Raw genomic sequence first — 20,298 nt, forward strand, 5'->3', positions numbered from 1 at the left:
TCCCCTGTCGAGCTCTGGCTTTGAAGGACTGCAGATAAATCCACTGGCTTAAGAGCGGATGTATTGGTCCCTCTTCAGATCTCTGTCCATCCTGGCTGACTCAGTGCCAGACGCAGTTCATAATCACAGTGATGTTTTTAGAGTGTGACTGGGTGCAGGTTTGTAGCCATTAAAGTTACAAAGTGTACATCTCTTGTAGCGCTCTTTCACTGATATCAGGCCACTCCCTCAAAGATCCTGAGCTTTGTATATTTTTCCCTGGTGTGTTCTTTTTGGGTAATGAATTGGGGTAGTATTTTACTGTTTTTTTCATATCCCCTGAAGAGTGGGCTTTACCATCCCCCCTCCACTCCCTGCTCTTGGCTGTACCCTTCCCCTCTCTTCCTGCACACCCTCTCAATTTCCCTTGCTTCCTCTATTCCCCATTTCATTAGCTTTATTCATTCCTGAAAATGAGCATACTGAGGAGGTCCTACAATAATGTTTCCCGTATGTTTCTTTGGGTGCACGTGGCAGGGGTACTGCTTTCCCCTCTCCTCACATGCACAGACAACTCTGTGCTGATCCCAGGCTACAACCAGTTAATCTCCATCAACTGTCTTGCCACAGCAAAGCGCCACAAAGACTGAGGTAAGACCGATTGTCTGGCAGTCGGAGGGTTGCCGGTTCAAACCCCGCCCTGGGCGTGTCGAAGTGTCCTTCAGCAAGACACCTAACCCCTAACTGCTCTGGCGAATGAGAGGCATCAATTGTAAAGCGCTTTGGATAAAAGCGCTATATAAATGCAGTCCATTTACCATGCCACACGGATGAGCCTATTGCCCCACTTGGCCAACAACACCCCCCATGATGACATGTGGGCTCTGTGATCTCCACTGATGAGGTTCCCTGGATGTTGCTTGACTAAAGCTTTGTGTTGCAATGAGGACCTCACAGACAGTCCATGATGCTCTTCCTCTCTGTCTTTCTGTTGGGAGAAGTGCTGAAAGAAAACACTCTAGTCGGCATGTACTTCTTGACAAACCAAACCAAATTACGTCATGGAGAAATTGTTCTTGAAGGCAAAAATTATTTTAGAAAACTTATTTTTTTTAATGGAAAGGAAGCATTGATTATTTTTGTAGATTATTGTGTTTTTGGCTCAATCCCTGGTCAGTAGCAGAGCAGAGAAAGAGAATTTAATATTTTGACTTGTCTAGCTCCCTGTCAAGCTTGAGTTTGCTGCTCTATACGTCAACATAGAAGACATCTGCTGTTTGTGTGCCAGAACTACAGCTGCCAAAACTCAGATTTTATGGCCAGGGGCTTGAGAAGGCCAAAACATACAACATTGTTTTGGCCTTTTGAAGAGCAGTGACTTTCTGCTCCTTTGCAGAATTTTAATTAATGCTATGATACACACAACATGAAGAAAACAGCTGAAATCCCCTTGAATAAAACATGATGACTGAGAACTGCAATTCAATTCCATTATATATACTTTGAAGTTAAATATGAAACGACTTCACTTTTTTATAGATGGAAAATGATATTGGTACCGGTTTAATGTTAAGTTGCTTGGAGTCTGCGATAATGGAAACCTAATGTCCCTGTATAACAAATTGGCATCCCACAGAGTGCAGTAACTGACTACAGATACATTTCCCCCTTGAAGTTGGTTTAATTGGAATACCACACAAGGTCTGAGTACTGATCATGCACTACCAAGTGTGTGGTAAAGCTGGGGGGGGGGGGGGGGGATGCCCAGGCACAAAGAGCCAATGTGTGTTCCATGCTTGGTCCACTTTAGAGCACTCCAGTTTTCCTAATCATGCCAGTCATGACAACTGTACAAGGGGTTGGGGATATGTCAGCCCTCTGGGTAAAGCTATATCCTGTAGAAAAAGTCTTAGTTACAAATTGATATTTTCACACATACTGTACATTTACATACATGTCAGGTGTTTTGTGGTAATGTGGTATTCACATTGGGCCCAATCCAAAAACATTAAGTGAGTTTCTCTTGAGCATAACAGGCTGTTTTGGATCAGTGTCGCACATTTTTTTCACATGCTTTGCCTTGATTGGAAATCTGACTGGGAATGACAGGAGTTCCCCTCCCATCCCCTGCTTTCAAAACTCTGAAAGTAAACATGGCATCTGTAAATGATCCGGCAGTGATGAAACCATATATGATCGAGCCAGAGTCAGATCCCATTTTTTCAACACCAGCCTTACTGCAAAGCCACCGTTTTACTGCACTTTGTTTAGGAAGCACTTCCTTGCAAAACGGGGGGTGTACACCAGCAAAGGGAGGGGGCTCACTTTTGCCAAAATATGTCCCCCAAATGTACGCCAACCACTTCCTACAACCTTCTCCTTTCGAAGGCTGTATTAGTGTGGATAGCTGACCGAGAACCAGTACTAGCGCACCGAACGCGACTAACGATAACACTTGCCATTTCGTTTAATCTCTGCTTGTATGTAGCTTGGTAATAATTTGATGATGCTGTGCTCAAGGTTGAGATGTTCGTGAGAGTGTTTATGCAAATAGTAGATCAAAGATGATTGGTTGCTTCGACTGAAATCCAGAATCCACATCAGATCTGAAGCCATTAGTAACTGGCTTGTTTTATCAGTTGATTTTTTCTGGGAGCGAATGTAGTGAAATGTCGTGTTTTACAGTTTTCATATGTGAACTGACATGAGCTTGAAATATACTGTGAGCCTCATAACGTTTGGGACAAAGACATGTTTCTGATTAGGCTCTGTACACCCCAGTTTCAGATTTGCAATCTAATAATTCACATGTGGTTAAAGAACACATTCCCAGCATTTACTACTTACTATTTCCATAGATTTTGTTTTCACCTTGTAGAAATGACAGTACTTTTTATACATAGCCCCCCCCATTTCAAGGCACCACAATGTTTGTGACAAGTGGCTTCACAGGTGTTTCTGATCGGTCAGGTGTGTTCAATTGCTTCATTAGCGCAGGTATAAAAGAGCGTTCAGTATATAATCTTGATTCTAGGCTTTTGATTGCCTTTGGACTTCTCAACATAATGATGAAAAACGCCTAAACACCTGTCCGACAGATCAGAAACACTCTTCAGGAGACAATGTGTCTGTGACTACTGTCCGCAGCAGACTTACAGAATTACAGTGGTTACATTGCAAGATTCAAACCACCAGTTACAGTAGCAGCAAATAACAGGATGGCCAGGTTACAGTTTGCTAAGAAATACCTAAAAGCTGAGTTCTAGAAAAAGGTGTTGTGGATAGATGAGACCAACATTCCTTTACAGTGGGCTCCAGAATTATTGGCACCCTTGATAAATATGCACAAAAAATGCTTAAAAAAATGCTAAACTAAAAGATAATACAGTTATTGAAGTAAGCTTTATTTTCCAACATGTGTAAACTAGTGTGCTTGATTAATGATTCATTGGAATAAACCAAAGTCATAAATTTTTAAAATAAAATTTTTTTTTTTCTTTTCTCCAGTTCATCATTCCTATTCCAGAATTGATTATTTCATTATTTGAGTTGGTTTTGTTTTTAATCTCATGTAAATACCATAGCATTATTATTTCAGACCATTCTTCTGTTCAACTAAATCATTGCTTTCCTAACAATGTTGCCTCTCAATGCACATGGCGTTTAGATCCACTTCGGTTGGCTGCCAAAGAGTTTTTCTTTCAGCTCAAATTTACTTCTTTCTTGAGATTAACTTAACTACCGATGATTTTCATAACTCAATTTTGGAATTACTCACAGCATATTTACAGGGTCAGATAATTTAATTTATAGCATACAAAAACAACACTTGCTCTAAGCGGACCACAGAACTGATTCAACTCCTATTTGTCATTGATAGCCAATATGCTATTCAACCCACCCCTGATCTACACAAAGAAATACTCTTACTCCAATCTGATTTTGAAACTCTTACCACTACTAAATTTGAACAGGTCTTATTGAAATCAAGACAAAGATTCTTTGAGCATGGCAAAAGGGCTGGAAAGCTCATTTCACACCAAATATGTCAGTCTACCTCTAAAAGGTTAAACCCAAAAATTAAGGACTAACAGGACTAACCTCACACAACCCAAAGGACATTAATGACCAATTTTCACAGTTTTATTCTGCACTATACTGTATTATATTGTCTTTTCTCCCAGCTATTTGTCGTGCTCAGAGGGAAACTCTGGAAAGCCCTCTTACAATACATGACATCAATAATGCAACCAGGGAAGCCCACTGGCCCAGACGGCTTTAAAATGGAACTTCATAAGACCTTTTCCTCTAAATTGTCCCCTTTGTTGTATACAGTTTTTGCAGAATCCCTTAATAATCAATATTTACCTAGGACTTTAACTTAAGCCATGATATCAGCGCTTCTCGAGAAGGATAAAAGCTCCCTAGAATGTAGCTCTTATCACCTACTCAGTTTGAGTTGACAGTAAAAATTATTGCATAAGCCCTCTCACAATGTTTGGAGAAAGTCATGACCAGCATAATTAGTCCAGATCAGACTGGCTTTATTTCAGAAAGGGAATCTTTTTTCAACATATGTTGTCTATTTGATTTCTTATACTCATCCCATTCCACCATAACACCAGATTTTCTCTTGTGATTTCTCTTGATGCTTTTGATTGTGTAGAATGGGAATACCGATTTACAGTCCTTGTTAGATTTGGATTTGGCCCTGTGTTTGTCTCCTGGATCAAGATCTTACATTTACCGCTGATGGCTTCAATATGCCCTAACAACATTATTTCTCAACATTTTCGCCCCTATATAGTTACAAGACAAGAATGTCCATTATCTCATCTGCTCTGTAATGTAGCAATTTAACCCCTTGTAATTGCTTTAATGAGAGGGGATGGTGGGCTTTCTCAGATGGGGCAAAACTAATGAAGTATCCTTATACGCAGATGACCTTCTTATACATGTCTGTGACCCTCAACATTCTATACCTACTATCATATATGCGCTGCAGACAATCAGGGATTTTTCTGGCTATAAAATACATTTAAGTAAAAACTTTTCTCTTTCCTATAAATCAATTATCCAGAGACTTTGACAATACTCCCTTTAAAACAGAGTGAGTCTGTCTCACCTACCTTGGAAAACAGATTACACATTCTTTCAAAGCCCCTGTTAAGCGTAATTTTACACCACTTTTGTAAAAAAACTAAGGAGGAACTGTCACGCTGGTCAGTATTTTTTATGAAAATGACTGTCTTACAAAGATTCCTATACTTATTGAAAATATTTCCAACTTTTTTACCCAAGTCATTTTTTAAAAATCCCTAGATAAAAGTATTTCCACCTTTATTTGGAATAAATCTGCTCCTTGATTACGTAAGAGCTTTCTGGAGCAGTCAAACCCTGGAGGGGGCCTAACCCTGCCAATTTTTGTCATTATTATTGGTCTGCTAAAATTTAAGTTAAGCTATGGGATCTCCTGTTTTGTCAATAATGATGGTCCTATCTGGTCAGTTATGGAGCTGAAGTCGAATCTTCCTGTCTCTCCTCTCACTTTGTTTAGCACCCACATGACTTTGTGACTTTGAACAGGCATGTCACAAATTCATAAGTTCAGAGCAAATATGGTTTCAATTCAGACACCATTTTGGACACAAACAGGCAATTAGCTTCTCTCCCTTAGTTTTTATTCCCCAGTTCATACCTTCTCAGATGGATCTCGCTTTCCAACCTAGGCATAGAAATGGCTTGAAATTGAAAAGACCTTGAAAAGACCTTTATATTGGCAACTCATTTTTCTCCATTTGACTATCTGACTAAGACTTTTAATATAGTAAAATTTCACTACTTCTTGATATCTTCAGGTTCGTAACTTCACCTTAAAAATGTTCTCTTCCTTCACATCCCTCCTTTCAAAGGGACCAATAGAGTTGTGTTTGCATAGTGTTATGCCCGTGCATATTAGTTTCCCCTCTTGGTTATTTTCTTATTCTAGTGGTGCGGTTGCATGAAATGGAATTGGGAACATGCCCTTGCGTTTGATTGGGTAAGGACCACTGAGTGGAGAGATAAAAGGAGCGCAGAAGATGGCGGTGTTGGCTAAAACGATTGAGGAGGTTCACACTACTGTGTTGCACCTCTCTTGGGATTATTAGATATGTATTGTTCCTTTTTTTTCTGAACTGCTGTTAACAGTGTAATTTTGGGGCGTGGCCCCTTGTGACTTTTTTTTATTACTTTGTTCCCCCAGTATGCTCATTGTGGGCTCTTAGTATTTAAGCACACATTTTTGGTCTTCTCTATTGATTGAATTTCAGTGCTTGTGTGGCGTGTATTTGTTGGGGCTTTAAGGAGAATCTTCTCCTTGGCTTTTTTGGATTTTCTCTCCTGCTTTCAACTTTACAGCCCCTCTTGGTCCTGATTCGTGTTTTCTCTCCACTGTGGGTGACCCTTTATTGAATTTAAGATGTCAGTTTCAGCAGACAGAGCTGGAGAGAAATGGTGGTAGAAATGGAGTTGCCCTCTCGGTGTGATTTCCCGCAGCTCATTAAAAACCAACCGCTGCAGTTGTCGGCTGAGCAATAGGTGGAGGTGCCGGAGGGTATCTTGTTTAAACTCCTTATTTCTACCCTTGAGTTGGAGGAGTTATGGGCCTCTGAGGAGACAGAAAAGCAGTGTGTAACTGAGCCCGAGGAGAGGGAGAGGGTGCACCAGGCACGTGAATTAGAGTTTCAGGCAGAGAGGAAAGAGCGTGCAACTAGGGAGCGGTTGGCGAAGCTTGAGGTGGACCAAATTAGGGTCGAACAAGGTGACAGCAAGGTGAGGATTAATTTAAATATGTTTAATTTTCCGAATCCAGCAGTTGTAACCGTTAACACCCTCGTTTGATGTCCGGCACTGAATACCGAACACAAGCGCATAACCCGTTAAAACACCTCACTTACCCACCACGTAAAATATATTTAATGTGATTTAATTTAATAATTATTATTGAAAATGAGAATTATCAATTAAATCTCTAAATTCATTGATAGGTCAGTCTACAGAAAACTGGTGGAATCAACTAACAGGTCAAAACAAGCTGTAGCCTATATCAGGTTTCAAGACTAAATAATTGAATTTAATACGAAGCAATCAATTAGATTAATGAATTGAAATAATACATTTTTAATCAAATGCAGGCACACTACTTCTAAATTACACAACAGAAGACATTATACTTAAATATCTTAAATACCTTACCTTGCATGGCTTGAGGATATTTGCCCTGATTGGGTGATGCTGAGTTAAGGTTTAGGAGAGAAGGGAAGGGGGGGTCAGACTAATTTATGACTAAGACTGGCCTACCTAAAGATTGCATTCAAACTTAAAGTAATGGGAAATGTTAGGCATGTTGGCATGCAGGGTCTCCGACCCCCGATATGGTGTCCTGTGTCATCTGGTTTGTCTCTTCAGAGGAGGTGAGACCCATAGATTGTCTGCCTAGATTAGGGTATCAGTGAATTTTAAATGGCCCCAATCACATTTGCTTTGATGCTTGTGATGGGGAGGCCAGACCACATTCTTATTCAGTCAGTGTGTTTACATGCACAGTTGAAATCGATCTATATCAATAGCTCGATTTGGCCAAAGATGAGATTTAATTAGATTATTGTCGTTGTCCCAGTATACATGACTCGGAAAGAATCGATTTATTGACTGAGGTGTGTCTGATGAAGGCTTCTTATAAATCCTGCTTCCTCCAATTTCGTCGCAACAGTAGAAGATTGAATTAAATCTTTTAAAGTTATATATTTTCTGAAACGTTATCGATTCTGCTTGGCCACAGTAGTTGATATGTAAATTACAGAACATGCGCAGAACGCCAAGGCCAATTTTTGGCCTGTTGAAGCGTATACATGCCGTAGTAAATTGACCCCCAACCGCATTATCTAGAAAAAATCTCTGAAAAAATTGACTTCGTACGATTTCAGTCGGACTACAATGTTTACGTGATTTTTAAAAGTCCAGTTTTAACCGGACTAAGACAATAAATCGACTTTTTTAAACATCATGTAAACCCACTGACTGTTTCCCTCTCTAAGACCAAAATCTAAACACTACATAACCTATAAAAGGCTCACCCCTGCCTTGGGCACCCGTTTTGATGTGTGTTCTGCTTTGCCTCTCATGCCAAAGTTTTCTGAGGAAGACGCTGATACTTTTTTTTTTGATGCTTTTGAGATTGTAGCTCGGGAACGTGAGTGGTCTGAAACCAAATGACCTTTATTGGTGCAGAAAGTGGTAAGGCACAGGTTGCATTTGCAGCCTTGGACCCATGTATTGGCTTGGATTATGAATCCTTGAAAGCGGCTGTCCTGACTGCCTATGGTGGGGTTCCAGAAGCCTACCGGCAGCACTTTCAGACCATGAAGCGTAGAGACGGTGAGTCCTATTTGGACTTGTCTCAAAAATTAGCTGTGGCTTGTGAGCACTGGCTAAAGGCAAGCGAGACATATGACTTAGCTCAGCTCAAAGAGCTGGTGCTGCTGGAACAATTTAAGAACAGTGGGCCCCATTCACTAACCGTTCTTAAGAAGAATGGGCCTCATTCACCAATATCTCCCTAAGTTTTTTCTTAAATTTGTTCTTGAGAAAATTCCTAAGAAAAGTCTACGTCAGATTCACGACGTGTTCTTAAACTGCAGAATTGTTCGCACGTGTGTTCTTAAAATGATGAATCCCATTGTCCTCGTAAGTGTAAAGCCAGTTGTTCCTAATTAGCATAGGTAAACGCCCCGCCAATCCCCATAAAAGGGCATGAGACTGCAGAGCCGTGTACACACAGAAACCGAAAAGAAAAGTTTGAGAGCGAACAAAGTCAATAATGCCCAAACGAAAATCTTAAGATGGTGGAGCACCGGACTCCAAACGCAAGAAAAACTTCAGTAGTTCTGAAGTGGAGGTTTTGCTGCGGGAAGGGAACAGCAAAGGACCTGTCATATTTAGTAGCGTCAGTAGTGGATATAAAATAACACAAAAAAGATGCATGGGATGATATTACTCGTTCAGTGAACTCTGTATCCGGAGAAGGGCGCACAACTGATGAAGTAAAAAAATGGTTTGATGCCAAATCTGTGGCAAAAAAGATAAAAATACTGGTGGGAGTGGGCGTAAGGAATTGCATGCTATGCATTCAAATGACAAAGCGCTTCTCGTCACATTTGTACCGCTAATTAAATCAACCGGCAGTAAACTGCATCGGAGTAAACCCGTCGCTGCACAAAACACTGCGCAAAAAATGTATTGCCAGTCATTTTGGTGTCACCCCCCTAGTGACGTTCTCTTCTTCAAATGTCCATGTGTTTAAAAAGTGTTACTTAAGTGCTTAGTTTGTATTCAAAATTTAAACATTTGTTTTTTCAGTATAGACCAAACATTGCATAATTGAAACCCCCAAAAATAAAAGGTCACTACAATGGTTTGATTTTTATCATTTACTCCCGCTGAGGCAACCACCCTCTGAGGCAGGACCTGGCACCTTAATGCTTTGTAAAATAATGAAAATAATGATTAAAAAATATTATAAATGATAAAAATATTATTGTAATTTAAATCTTATAATATTATACAACTGTAGAATTGAAGAAAACGCAATAACCAATTATTTTGCACAAACATGTCAGCACTCAAATTGTGCGTAAGTGTGCTCTTGAGTGCGTAGATTTTGTTCTTACCTAAGAACAAATCCCAAATAAGAAAACATTGGTGAATATCAGAACCTTTGTGAAAGCTGCGTAAGTGGGTTTTAAGAAGAACATTCTTCTTAAGAACAGTTGGTGAATGAGCCCCATATCTTCTTCTTAAAACCCACTTGAACCAAAAAAAATTTGGTTCACAAATGAAAACCCACAAAAAAGAATGGAGAATGCTGTGTAAACCTACTTGTTCACATAGCTTTCCTTCTGCCTATTAGCCTGACATTTCACCCCTTCTTTTGGCATAGCTTCTGATTTTCTTTCTTTTTAGTTGCTTTTACTTGTCTAAATTTATGTCAATCAGGATTCTGGGGTGAGCACTGAGATGGTACATTTCTCCCTGAGGGTGTGTCTTAGCAAGCGTGTCTTAGGTAACCCAACCCTATTCCTGGAGATCTACTGTCCTGAAGGTTTTCATTGTAGCCCTAACAAAGCACACCACATTCAACAGCTAGAGATCTTGTTGAGCTGCTTTAGTAGAATCAGGTGTGCCAAATTAGAGATAAAATGAAAACCTACAGGGTGGTAGATTACCAGGAACAGGGTTGGGCAGCCATAGACACTTGTTTATCCTGCCATTTCCTTGCAAAGGCTTAGAAGGGAATTGGTCCCAGCAAGCCCAAACAAAAAACTAGTTATTTGCAACAGTGTTATAATATAAAATGCTCTAGTCTAGGATGCAGGTTTTATGCCGGTAAAAACAAATTTAGCTGATTCTAGTTTGTTAGCTAGCTCGAAAGATGTTGAACAGTCATGTGAAATAAATGTCATCTTTTAATGTCTGTGGAAAATAAAATCATTCACAGGTTTGTCTCACTTCTGTGGTTTAGACCTACCTCGCAGCAGTACACTTACCTCATCCATTTCATCCGTCATGAGATTAGCACTGGAACAAATTCTTTCATCCCTTTACTCGTAACTCAGGAAGTCACTGTTTTCTTTCTGAGAATATCACGTCCCTGATCGAAAGCATGGTGAATTTCCAGAGCAGATTCGATCATTTGTGGGAACTCTTTAGCCATAACGGCCATTATTGGTGTCCTCACTGTAAACCACTGCTTCCTGGTGAAACTCCCCAAATTGTTTGTGAATAAATAAGGTTATTCAACTGTATTTAACTTTTAGATTGAAATGGGACAGATGTTGCCTGAATCAACTCAGAATACCACTGTACTTCTTTCCTCAATGGTTGACTGTTATTAAACAGATTCGTCTAATTCACTGAGGTCTCATATTCTCGGAATACATGTTTCATAAGGACTTGGCACCTATGAGTGATGATCGTGTTAATGACACATGGTTGACTGAAGTTATGACAAGTAAGAGGTCATTGAACTAAAAGCTATGCAAATGAGGGGACAGATAAGCAATGTGAAAGATCACAAATGCCCCATTTTCCTTCATACACAATGGTGTATGGAAAACAGTCTAGGAACCAGGCATTGAAAAGTCTGAATACATTACTATCACAGACATTGCGGCTAGTTGGCCAGCAACAAACAAGGGACCAATCAGGGTCATGCTTGAAACAAATTTAAGGAACAAAAACTTCTGACTGGGGTAGAGATTGCTGATTTGCAGTAGGAGTGGGTGATATTATAGGCCCATCATTCATCATAATACTGGAATAATAGCTGTCAAAGGCAACTATGCTTTTGACATATCACAATATAGGTAAAAAATTAATTATGTGACTAGTTGCATAAAGCAAATATAGTCTATGTTTCAAACTTGTGTTGCTCATGGCAAATAGCCTATTTCCCTAAAGTGAGGGAGATCTTGTGGAGCTTCGCATAAAGCCTCTTAGATGGTAACAATCTTTGTACAGTTTCATTTGGCGCTGCCTCAAGAGATCTTCCCGGCAGAGGCAAATTTGCATATATTTTCTTTGTATTTCCACAGAAACTACTTATATTCACAAAAACACCACCAGGTGGCAAATGTGAGCACTCAAAACCATATCTGACAGTTAACACTTCAACCATGGGACTCACGAGCAAAGTAGAAAAGTGTTACCGCTGCTCTTATTTTAACAGGAAAGGAGAGGAAAATACATTTTAAAGACAAGCTGAAAATAGGGACATGCTTGTTACCCATAATATATTTCTGTGTATTTGAGTGAAATGTGCACCTTCTAATGGTTATTCAACGAACTTCGGGGTCAGACTGTGAAACTTAACAATAGTCAGAATTTTGAGCAGTCTAACCTCATCCATGTTAGTTCCACTTAGGATATAGGGGAGAGTCTGTATAAATATAACGCATCATATATGTAACAAGGTAAATAACTTTTTGTTCACTGCTGCTAGAGTCGTCATTTGAGGATTGTATAGGCGCAATTCTGTAACGGTACGGGTGCTGGGACCCAGGCGCAGAGTGGAAAAAAACACGGCCACAAGGCAGGTGGCTTAGCCTGCGGGGCAGTCAGAGCAGTCTGCGGCGGCCCCTGCAGGACAACAGATGGGACCGTTGTCCTCTCCGGGGCTCTGGACGGCTCTGGAGGCCTCTCCGGAGCTCTGGATGGCTCCGGAGGCCCCCCCGGGACTCGAGGCGGCTGCGGAGGCCCCCCTGGGGCTTGAGGCGGCTCCGGAGGCCCCCCCGGGGCTCGAGGCGCAAGTAGAGCCCGAAACTTGGGTGTAGCAGGCGGCCTCCGTGGAAGGGTCAGAGCAGGCGGGACCTCCGGGGCTGGAGGCGGCTCTGGGGGCCTCTCCGGGGCTGGAGGCGGCTCTGGGGGCCTCTCCGGGGCTGGAGGCGGCTCTGGGGGCCTCTCCGGGGCTGGAGGCGGCTCTGGGGGCCTCTCCGGGGCTCGAGGCGGCTCTGGTGGCCTCTCCGGGGCTCGAGGCGGCTCTGGGGGCCTCTCCGGGGCTCCAGGTGGCTCTGGGGGCCCCTCCGGGACTTGGGGCAGAGCAGGCCATGAAGGCCCCTCCGGGACTTGAGGCAGAGCAGGCCGTGAAGGCCGCTCCGGGACTCGAGGCAGAGCAGGCCGTGAAGGCCGCTCCGGGACTCGAGGCAGAGCAGGCCGTGAAGGCCCCTCCGGCACTCGGGGCAGAGCAGGCCGTGAAGGTCCCTCCAGCACTCGGGGCAGAGCAGGCCGTGAAGGTCCCTCCGGCACTCGGGGCAGAGCAGGCCGTGAAGGTCCCTCCGGCACTCGGGGCAGAGCAGGCCGTGAAGGTCCCTCCGGCACTCGGGGCAGAGCAGGCCGTGAAGGTCCCTCCGGCACTCGGGGCAGAGCAGGCCGTGAAGGTCCCTCCGGCACTCGGGGCAGAGCAGGTCGTGAAGGTCCCTCCGGCACTCGGGGCAGAGCAAGCCATGAAGGCCCCTCCGGGACTTGGGGTGGAGCAGGCCGAGGGCCCTGCCGTCTGGGCTGGGCAGGGGACAGGAACACAGACCACAGCTGTAGGGAACCCGGCTGGGCAGCCGGACGGGACCGGCGGGACCCCCGCGGGCCGGACCCCGGAAAAATGGCAAGCCGAGACCCCTCAAAAGGGTCAGGATCCGCCTGCTGATCAGCTGGAGGTCCGGCCGACCGGGAGGCAGCCCGACCACGGCGCCTCCGCGACCGCCCGCCCCGGGCACTGGGAGGCTCAAGCTCCCACCACCCCGATGGCATGTTAAACAATAAAAAAAAATAAAATAAAATAAAAAAATAAAAAAATAAAAAAAACTCTGCTGGGTCCCAAACTGGCTGGTTCCTTCTGTAACGGTACGGGTGCTGGGACCCAGGTGCAGAGTGGAAAAAAACACGAAACTCAAAAAGGGGAAAATTAACAGACTTTACTTACAGGGCAAACAAACAGGGAACAGAAAAGGACACGAAGGGCAAAAACACCAACTCAAAAAATATCGAAATAAAACAGAAAACAAGAGGAACTCACAAACATGGGCAGGGCAGAACACAGGCAGGTAGAGGACAAGGGCAGGTCAAACAGAGCACAAGGACAGGTCAAACAAAACACAGGCAGGTATATTCGGTCAGAAACAAAACATAAGTCAGAACAAACACAAGCAGGTAAAAATAACGCAGGCAGGTATAAATGGTCTGACCATACATCGGAAACAAACACAAGCAGGGCAGAACACGGGAAGGCAGAGCACAAAGGAAGGTCAAACAAAACAGTCAGGAACAAAATACAGGCAGGTACATATAAGTCATGAAACAAACACAAGCAGGGCAGAACACGGGAAGGCAGAGCACAAAGGAAGGTCAAACAAAACAGTCAGGAACAAAATACAGGCAGGTACATATAAGTCATGAAACAAACACAGGCAGGTACATACGGTCTCAACAAACGCTAGTTGGGAACAAACACAAGGAACCAGCACCTGAGTCAAGGGAACAGAGAACTTAAATAGACAGGGGTAACAAGACACAGGTGAACTCAAAAAACAATCAAACCAGAAGGAGGGGATAAGACAGGTGGGAACAATGATGGGATAACGAGACAATGAAACAATCATACAATTAACAGGGGGGGAGCAGGACACAAAACAGAAGTGCCGCCATCTGGCGGCCCAACAGGGGAAACACAGACAGGAAAACAGGACCATGACAAATTCAGTCCTATACCAAATTATTCATGGAAAAGAAACAGCATTTATCACATGCTTTTTTTATAAGCACACACCAGATTGGTCTGTATAGTAGGCTTTTGCTATTTGGTTTTGTGTTAGTTTTTAATGTGAAATGAATTGTTTTAAGTGAGAATTTATTCAAGGCAAATTGGCCATAGTCGTGTCTCTCCTGTCAGCTTCTAGTTCCTCGTTTACTGAATGGGGGAATGGACAATTATTGAAATTACTGAATTATTGAAATAAACAATTATTGTTTAACATTTTGATTTGTGGAAAATTCTTTTTTTCAAGGCATCTTTGAGAGAGACCGGCAATGATGTGCGCAGAGAAGAGACGCCAGCAACAAGCGAGGGGAACGTGAAACCTGACACCATGATATGTTGAATTAAAAATGGTTATTAATTATTCAACGGTTTTTACTGGCAGAGGTCAAAGTGTGCAATGATTTTTAAATGATAATAAATCACTTAGCAGGTTTTGGTAAAGGTTAGGTGCGAATGTCTCGCTCTCTCCTCTGACATGCGTTTGAACTACTGTATGTAGGCCTTTGTAATTCTGTCTGCTTTCTTGCACATTCAGGCTCAATTTCAAATGCATTTGCAATTATAATAATAATTTGGTTGGTTGAATTTCATACAGCACTTACATCAACAAGCACATGTTTTTCGACATGCACAAGATTAATGGGTGTTTATTTCCAGCCAAGTTTGCAGGTTGGTGAATCCTCAAGTGCCCTACAATGAAAGAAGCCATTAAACAAGACTGAATTTTTAAGACCTCTTGTTACGTATATATATATATATATATATATATATATATATATATATATAACATTTGTTGTTGATAGAGGGAGAGAGCTGCCATTTGGGACTCTATAATGGAGCTACCAGATCTAGAAAAGAAGGCCAGATTGTGCAGGGCCATTGATCTTCAGAGAAAAAGAAAGAGAAAATGGATGGATGGATGAGTGTTCCTGTTCCTTCTGCTGGTCTACAGAGACAGCTGGAGTTCCCCCCTGTGTCAGCTCACCTGGCAGGGATGCTGAATGTGAATATGCAGATGCCCACAGCTCTGCAGGTTGACAGATAGGGCTTGTTTTTCCATGTGAATTTGATGTTTGATCAGAGAAGGGTTATTCATCAAACAGGGGGTGTGGAATGGACCACAACATTTTAACTTGGGGTTCTTAATACATGAATAGCTCACTTTTACTTCCCAGAATTGCTTCAAAATCCCCCAGAACAATATTTTTTGTATGTAACGTGGTCAAGGGAATCAGTTCAGCATCTCTGCAGACAGCGGGTTAGTTGAAGGGCTCCAACTGACCCTTTGTTGACCTCTTGATTAGCTAGCTGAACCACCAATCAGAGCATTCCTGTGTGTAGCAACTGTTGCTAATCAGACTCCGTCAAGCTTTAAAATCATTGCCTTCTATGAGGATTGTAACTAACATGACGAGTAGTAGCCTATCAAGATAAAAACGGTTAAACAGTGGGCACAGTGGTTACATGCATGCAGTGTTAACTGGTCAAACAGCTCTGTGGGGTGAACACAGTAAGTACATAAAGCATTGGTCGAATATGGTAACTAGCCTATCTTTACCTAGTCAGGAAAATAAAGCTGTTTTTTAAGATTACCATGAAATGAATAAAATCCTGTACACTGTAAAATACATGAGAGTTGCTTGATTAACAGGGGGGTAGTCAGTGTTCAATTTGATAAAGTATTTACAGATACAAGTGAATATAACTGACAGGTCCTCTCAATGGATTTTCAATAGAAACTTGCTTTCTGAAGTGAGTGCTTGATGAAATTAGCAACAGCAACTAAGTAGAGCAGGACTTGGGTGGGGCTTGAAAAAGGGCACAATTTACCTAGGAGTCATTCTTTCCCCCTGGTTTACCTTTTTAACCACATGGACAGCTTTGAGTAATTCAGTCATTCATGTGATTGTTTATACTCAGTGACAGCCTAAAGCACTTCCACTCAGAGACATTAATTGCCTTAAGCAATGTTTACATGGAGCTGGTTAATTGCAAATCCAAGGAGGAAGTGCAGCATATTAAGCTGACATGATTAAAAGTCACAAATTTGGTAATGCTAAAATGGGTTTCATACTTGGACTGACTGGCACAATAGTCTTTTGTGCTTTTGTGGCTGTGCCATGAGCACAGAGCAAAAGTGGTCCTACTTTGTACATTCAGTATTACCTGGATGGTCGGTGTTTGGCTCTCAGACTACCCTAGCTAAAATAAAAAGGGGATTTTGCAACTCCTTCCTCCATGTGTTGTACTATATATTTTTTTACCTCAGACCCAAGAATGGGCAAGCAAACATAAAATTGGATCCTATCAGGACAATTTCTAGGAATTACTTCTCTGCTATTGGGCACAATGGTTCCCAGAAGCCTAAAACATTTTCTTTCTGGTTGTGTCCCTTCCCTCCTCGCCATTCATGTGAAGAGACTGTTTAACAGCTGCTGTGATGGGCCCCCTGACTCCAAAGTGTGTAGCAAAACTCTCCAGTAAACATTCCGCAGAAAAAGCTCCCCCTCGCCATCCCCGTGAAACGATCACAGCTGTGCTACTCTGCCTAAGGTCAGCAGCAGATCTACAGTGTTAAGGCTCATAGTGGTACATCAGAAACAGCCCTCCTCCATACATGTTCAGAAAAGGGTCATTGTGCACTCAAAATTTAGGTGCAGGAGATCAACTGACTGAATTAAAAACTCCAAGCTTTAGTGGTATGGTGAATCTGTGCAAGGTATTTCTTTATTTGCTGATGGTCCCTACTTTCTTGTGTATAAAATGCATAGCTTTAGATTGTATAGAGCAATATAGAATTTAAGAGCATAATGTATTGTTCCTTAAGACATTCCTCGATGGTGAACTGGTTAATCGCATTTACAAAAATGAGATCTATAACTATTATAAATAAGTTAAACTTTGGCTGTCCACAAAAAGCTGTTACCCTTGTTTTAGTGTTGAGACATCTGCGATAGCGAGTACTAGACAGGGAGGAATTAGCTAGATCATGAGGGAGAGCAAATCTATGTAAGATGCATGCAAGAAATTAAAGCTGTTGGTTAATTACTTTGTCTCTAAGTGAGATATATTACACTTGCTCTCTTTGCCAGAAGCTGCAACTGAAGCTTTAATTTGGAACATTCTCAATGGATCAGGCCAGTATCAACAGTCTGTTTGGAGAAAATGGATTACTTTCTGTCACATGTATAATGCCAGTGAGAGATATGGTGAAAGCCATGGCTGTGCATCAGATGATGTTTGGGCGAAGTGGTGGGCAGGGGGTCTTGAATGAGTTAAAAACTAAACTATTATCCCACTCACCACACCTCTACTCATAAACTGGGTAACATATTGATTAATTTTGCTATTCATTTCTGGGTCTGAAGGACTTAGCTCCTAGCAATAGGTTAAGTGAATTAGGATCACGTGGTTGGGTATGGATTTTATTCACTCTCATTTTGGCATTGAGATCCTGAAGTGCATATCTTCATCAACATTAACATCACCATTGCAGATTATGTTGCCAACATCATTCTTATTCTCATCTCCATCATAATCAATTTCACAAATACAAGATTGTGATTTATCTGTTGTTTTCATAAGTTTAAACATGCAGCTTTAATTTAAAAACGCTACCATGGAGACAAACTATTCCTGTATCCCAATGTTCCTGGGAGAACCCGTGGGTATCTCATATTGGATTGTGTATTTCTTTATTCATTATAAACACTGTGGAAGGCTAGTTCCTCCAGCCAGTCCTGTGGCTGGACTGGCATTTTTCCCCATTCTTTCTATATCGTAAATCCCCAGAGAAGTGAAGCATATGTGAACATGTGAGAAAACCAGTCTCTGAACAAGTGTAATGTTACTTACAGTTTCTTCCCATACTTTTCACATTGCCTCACAGTGTTAGCGCAGAAACCAACAGCGTCAAATAACATGAAACCTTCAGCATTCTTTCTCTTTCAGTCTATCCACGTGGTCAAGTTCTTTCATAATGGGCTGATTAAAAGCCTTGCATGAAACTAATAAGACAAAGTCGGCAGCATGCCTCCTTCAGCTCACACTGATTTCATGACTGAGATTAGAACAGGTCTTTGGTAGCCTCAGTTGATGCAAATTGGTCTTTTATTAGTGCAATAAAACCAGAAAATATGTATCACTAGCTGAAATGTACTATTGCATAATAGCCTTTGAACTGCAGAGTGCTGGTCTTGGGCCTAGTCCAAACGCGGCAGTCTCTAATGGTTCCTGCAGGCCCTTGAGTTCAACTGGAAGGCACTGCTCTCCAGCTCTGCAGACTATAAACCTGCCTGTACTGGCAGCACATCAGCTTGTCAAAAAAAGAAGAGGAAGGATAAAAACTCAAATTAAAAATGGTGTTGGAGAGGTCAGTTTTACACTGGCTCTGTTCAACCCATCAAGAGGAGAGATTCAGAGCTACTTTCCGGAGGGTCAGTGTCAAATGTGTCCACTTTTGGACTTGATTTAAAGGCTCCCTCAAGACTAGATCAAATCTTCATTTACTAGGCCAGTTTTCTGCTATTCCTTTTGTTTTTTTTTTAAGCCTATCAACAGAAGGGTCATTCATGGCCACACACTTCTGTGGCTCTGGCTCACTGGAGACCAGTCTTCTTTCATTGTGTGCAATGAGGAGAGTCTTATTTAAGGTCTCAAGCACCTTCAATCTAAGCAGAAAGACTGAAAAGAATAGTAACCTTGTGCTTTACTGAGGTCTGGTTTTAATTGGTGAAAAATAAGCACCCAGTGTCACCCATTCATTTGAATTATGGAAAAGTGATTCATCGTGATGGTATTTGGCTCTCAGTGGTGTCTGTGGCCCTGCTGCTGCCTGTCTTCTTTACAGTATTGGTTTTATCAGGCGTCACACCAATCTCAAGTATAAGATTACTTTCTTACTGGGTTTGTCAGTCAGCTGTATAAACTATAACCTTTCTGTGAACCATTTTTTCTAAAGCAGGTCACCCACAGGGATTGAACTTGCATTACAATTGATATCCTTGTGGGTCCCCATAGGCACTAGATTAACACAACCACCTGATTAAGCATAAAATTAGTGGATATTTGTGACCCTCATTAAAGCTGTTCATTTATCTTATGCATGGAGAGGAAGGAAAGGCAACAAGGACAGAATTCCAAGCCCTTGAAAGATGCCACCTGGTACCGTGCACACAAATTTTCTGTATTCCACAATTTTAACAACACTAGATCAACATTTGTCAGCAAAAACAGCAAGTATGACCATTAGGCTATATGCATTTCTGATGAGATGTGGATCCCAGCCCACTGACCCTCCCCAACACTATTATAAATAATATGTCACCCTGTAGGGCCATAGTTGGAACTGGAAAGATCAGAATTAGATCACAGAACGGCCTGTCCATGCTAGAACAGTGCTTTAACAGGAGCAGCCCCCTATTCCTTTAAAGGTGACAAACTTGTGGAAGTTGTTAAAAAAAATTTTAAGTATTAGCAAAGCAGATATTTCCACTAGGGCTACTTAGGGCACCAGAATCTGAGCAAGATTCAAACCAACTCCCACCAGATGATGTTTTAAGCAAGTCTGCACACTTGGCTCCACACAACTCTCTCTCTAATTGATCCCATGATTTATCAAGAACTGTTCTTTGGAACTAGTTGATTACAAATTCTTTACACAAAAAAGTACTCCAATGGTACTGAAATGAGCTGACTGTGGTGAGAAAATCTTTCCAAATACTGAACAGAAAGTACAATGATGCTTGGCTATTCCAACTATCTTTTTGTTGAAAAAATTGTCTCTTCCTATGGATAAATTTACGTAGACCATCAAAAGAAGCAAAGACTTTGTTAAAAAACTGCATTGATTGAATCTGATCACAAAGTTTTAAACCTTAATATATGTGAATCACTCCATAGATATTTTCCACCCCATATTGTCATTTTTGCTTCAAAGTACTTTCTGTTATATTCACATACATGTATATCCC

The sequence above is a fragment of the Anguilla anguilla genome, chromosome 3 (genome assembly GCF_013347855.1).
Source record: "Anguilla anguilla isolate fAngAng1 chromosome 3, fAngAng1.pri, whole genome shotgun sequence".
Lineage (NCBI taxonomy): Eukaryota > Metazoa > Chordata > Actinopteri > Anguilliformes > Anguillidae > Anguilla > Anguilla anguilla.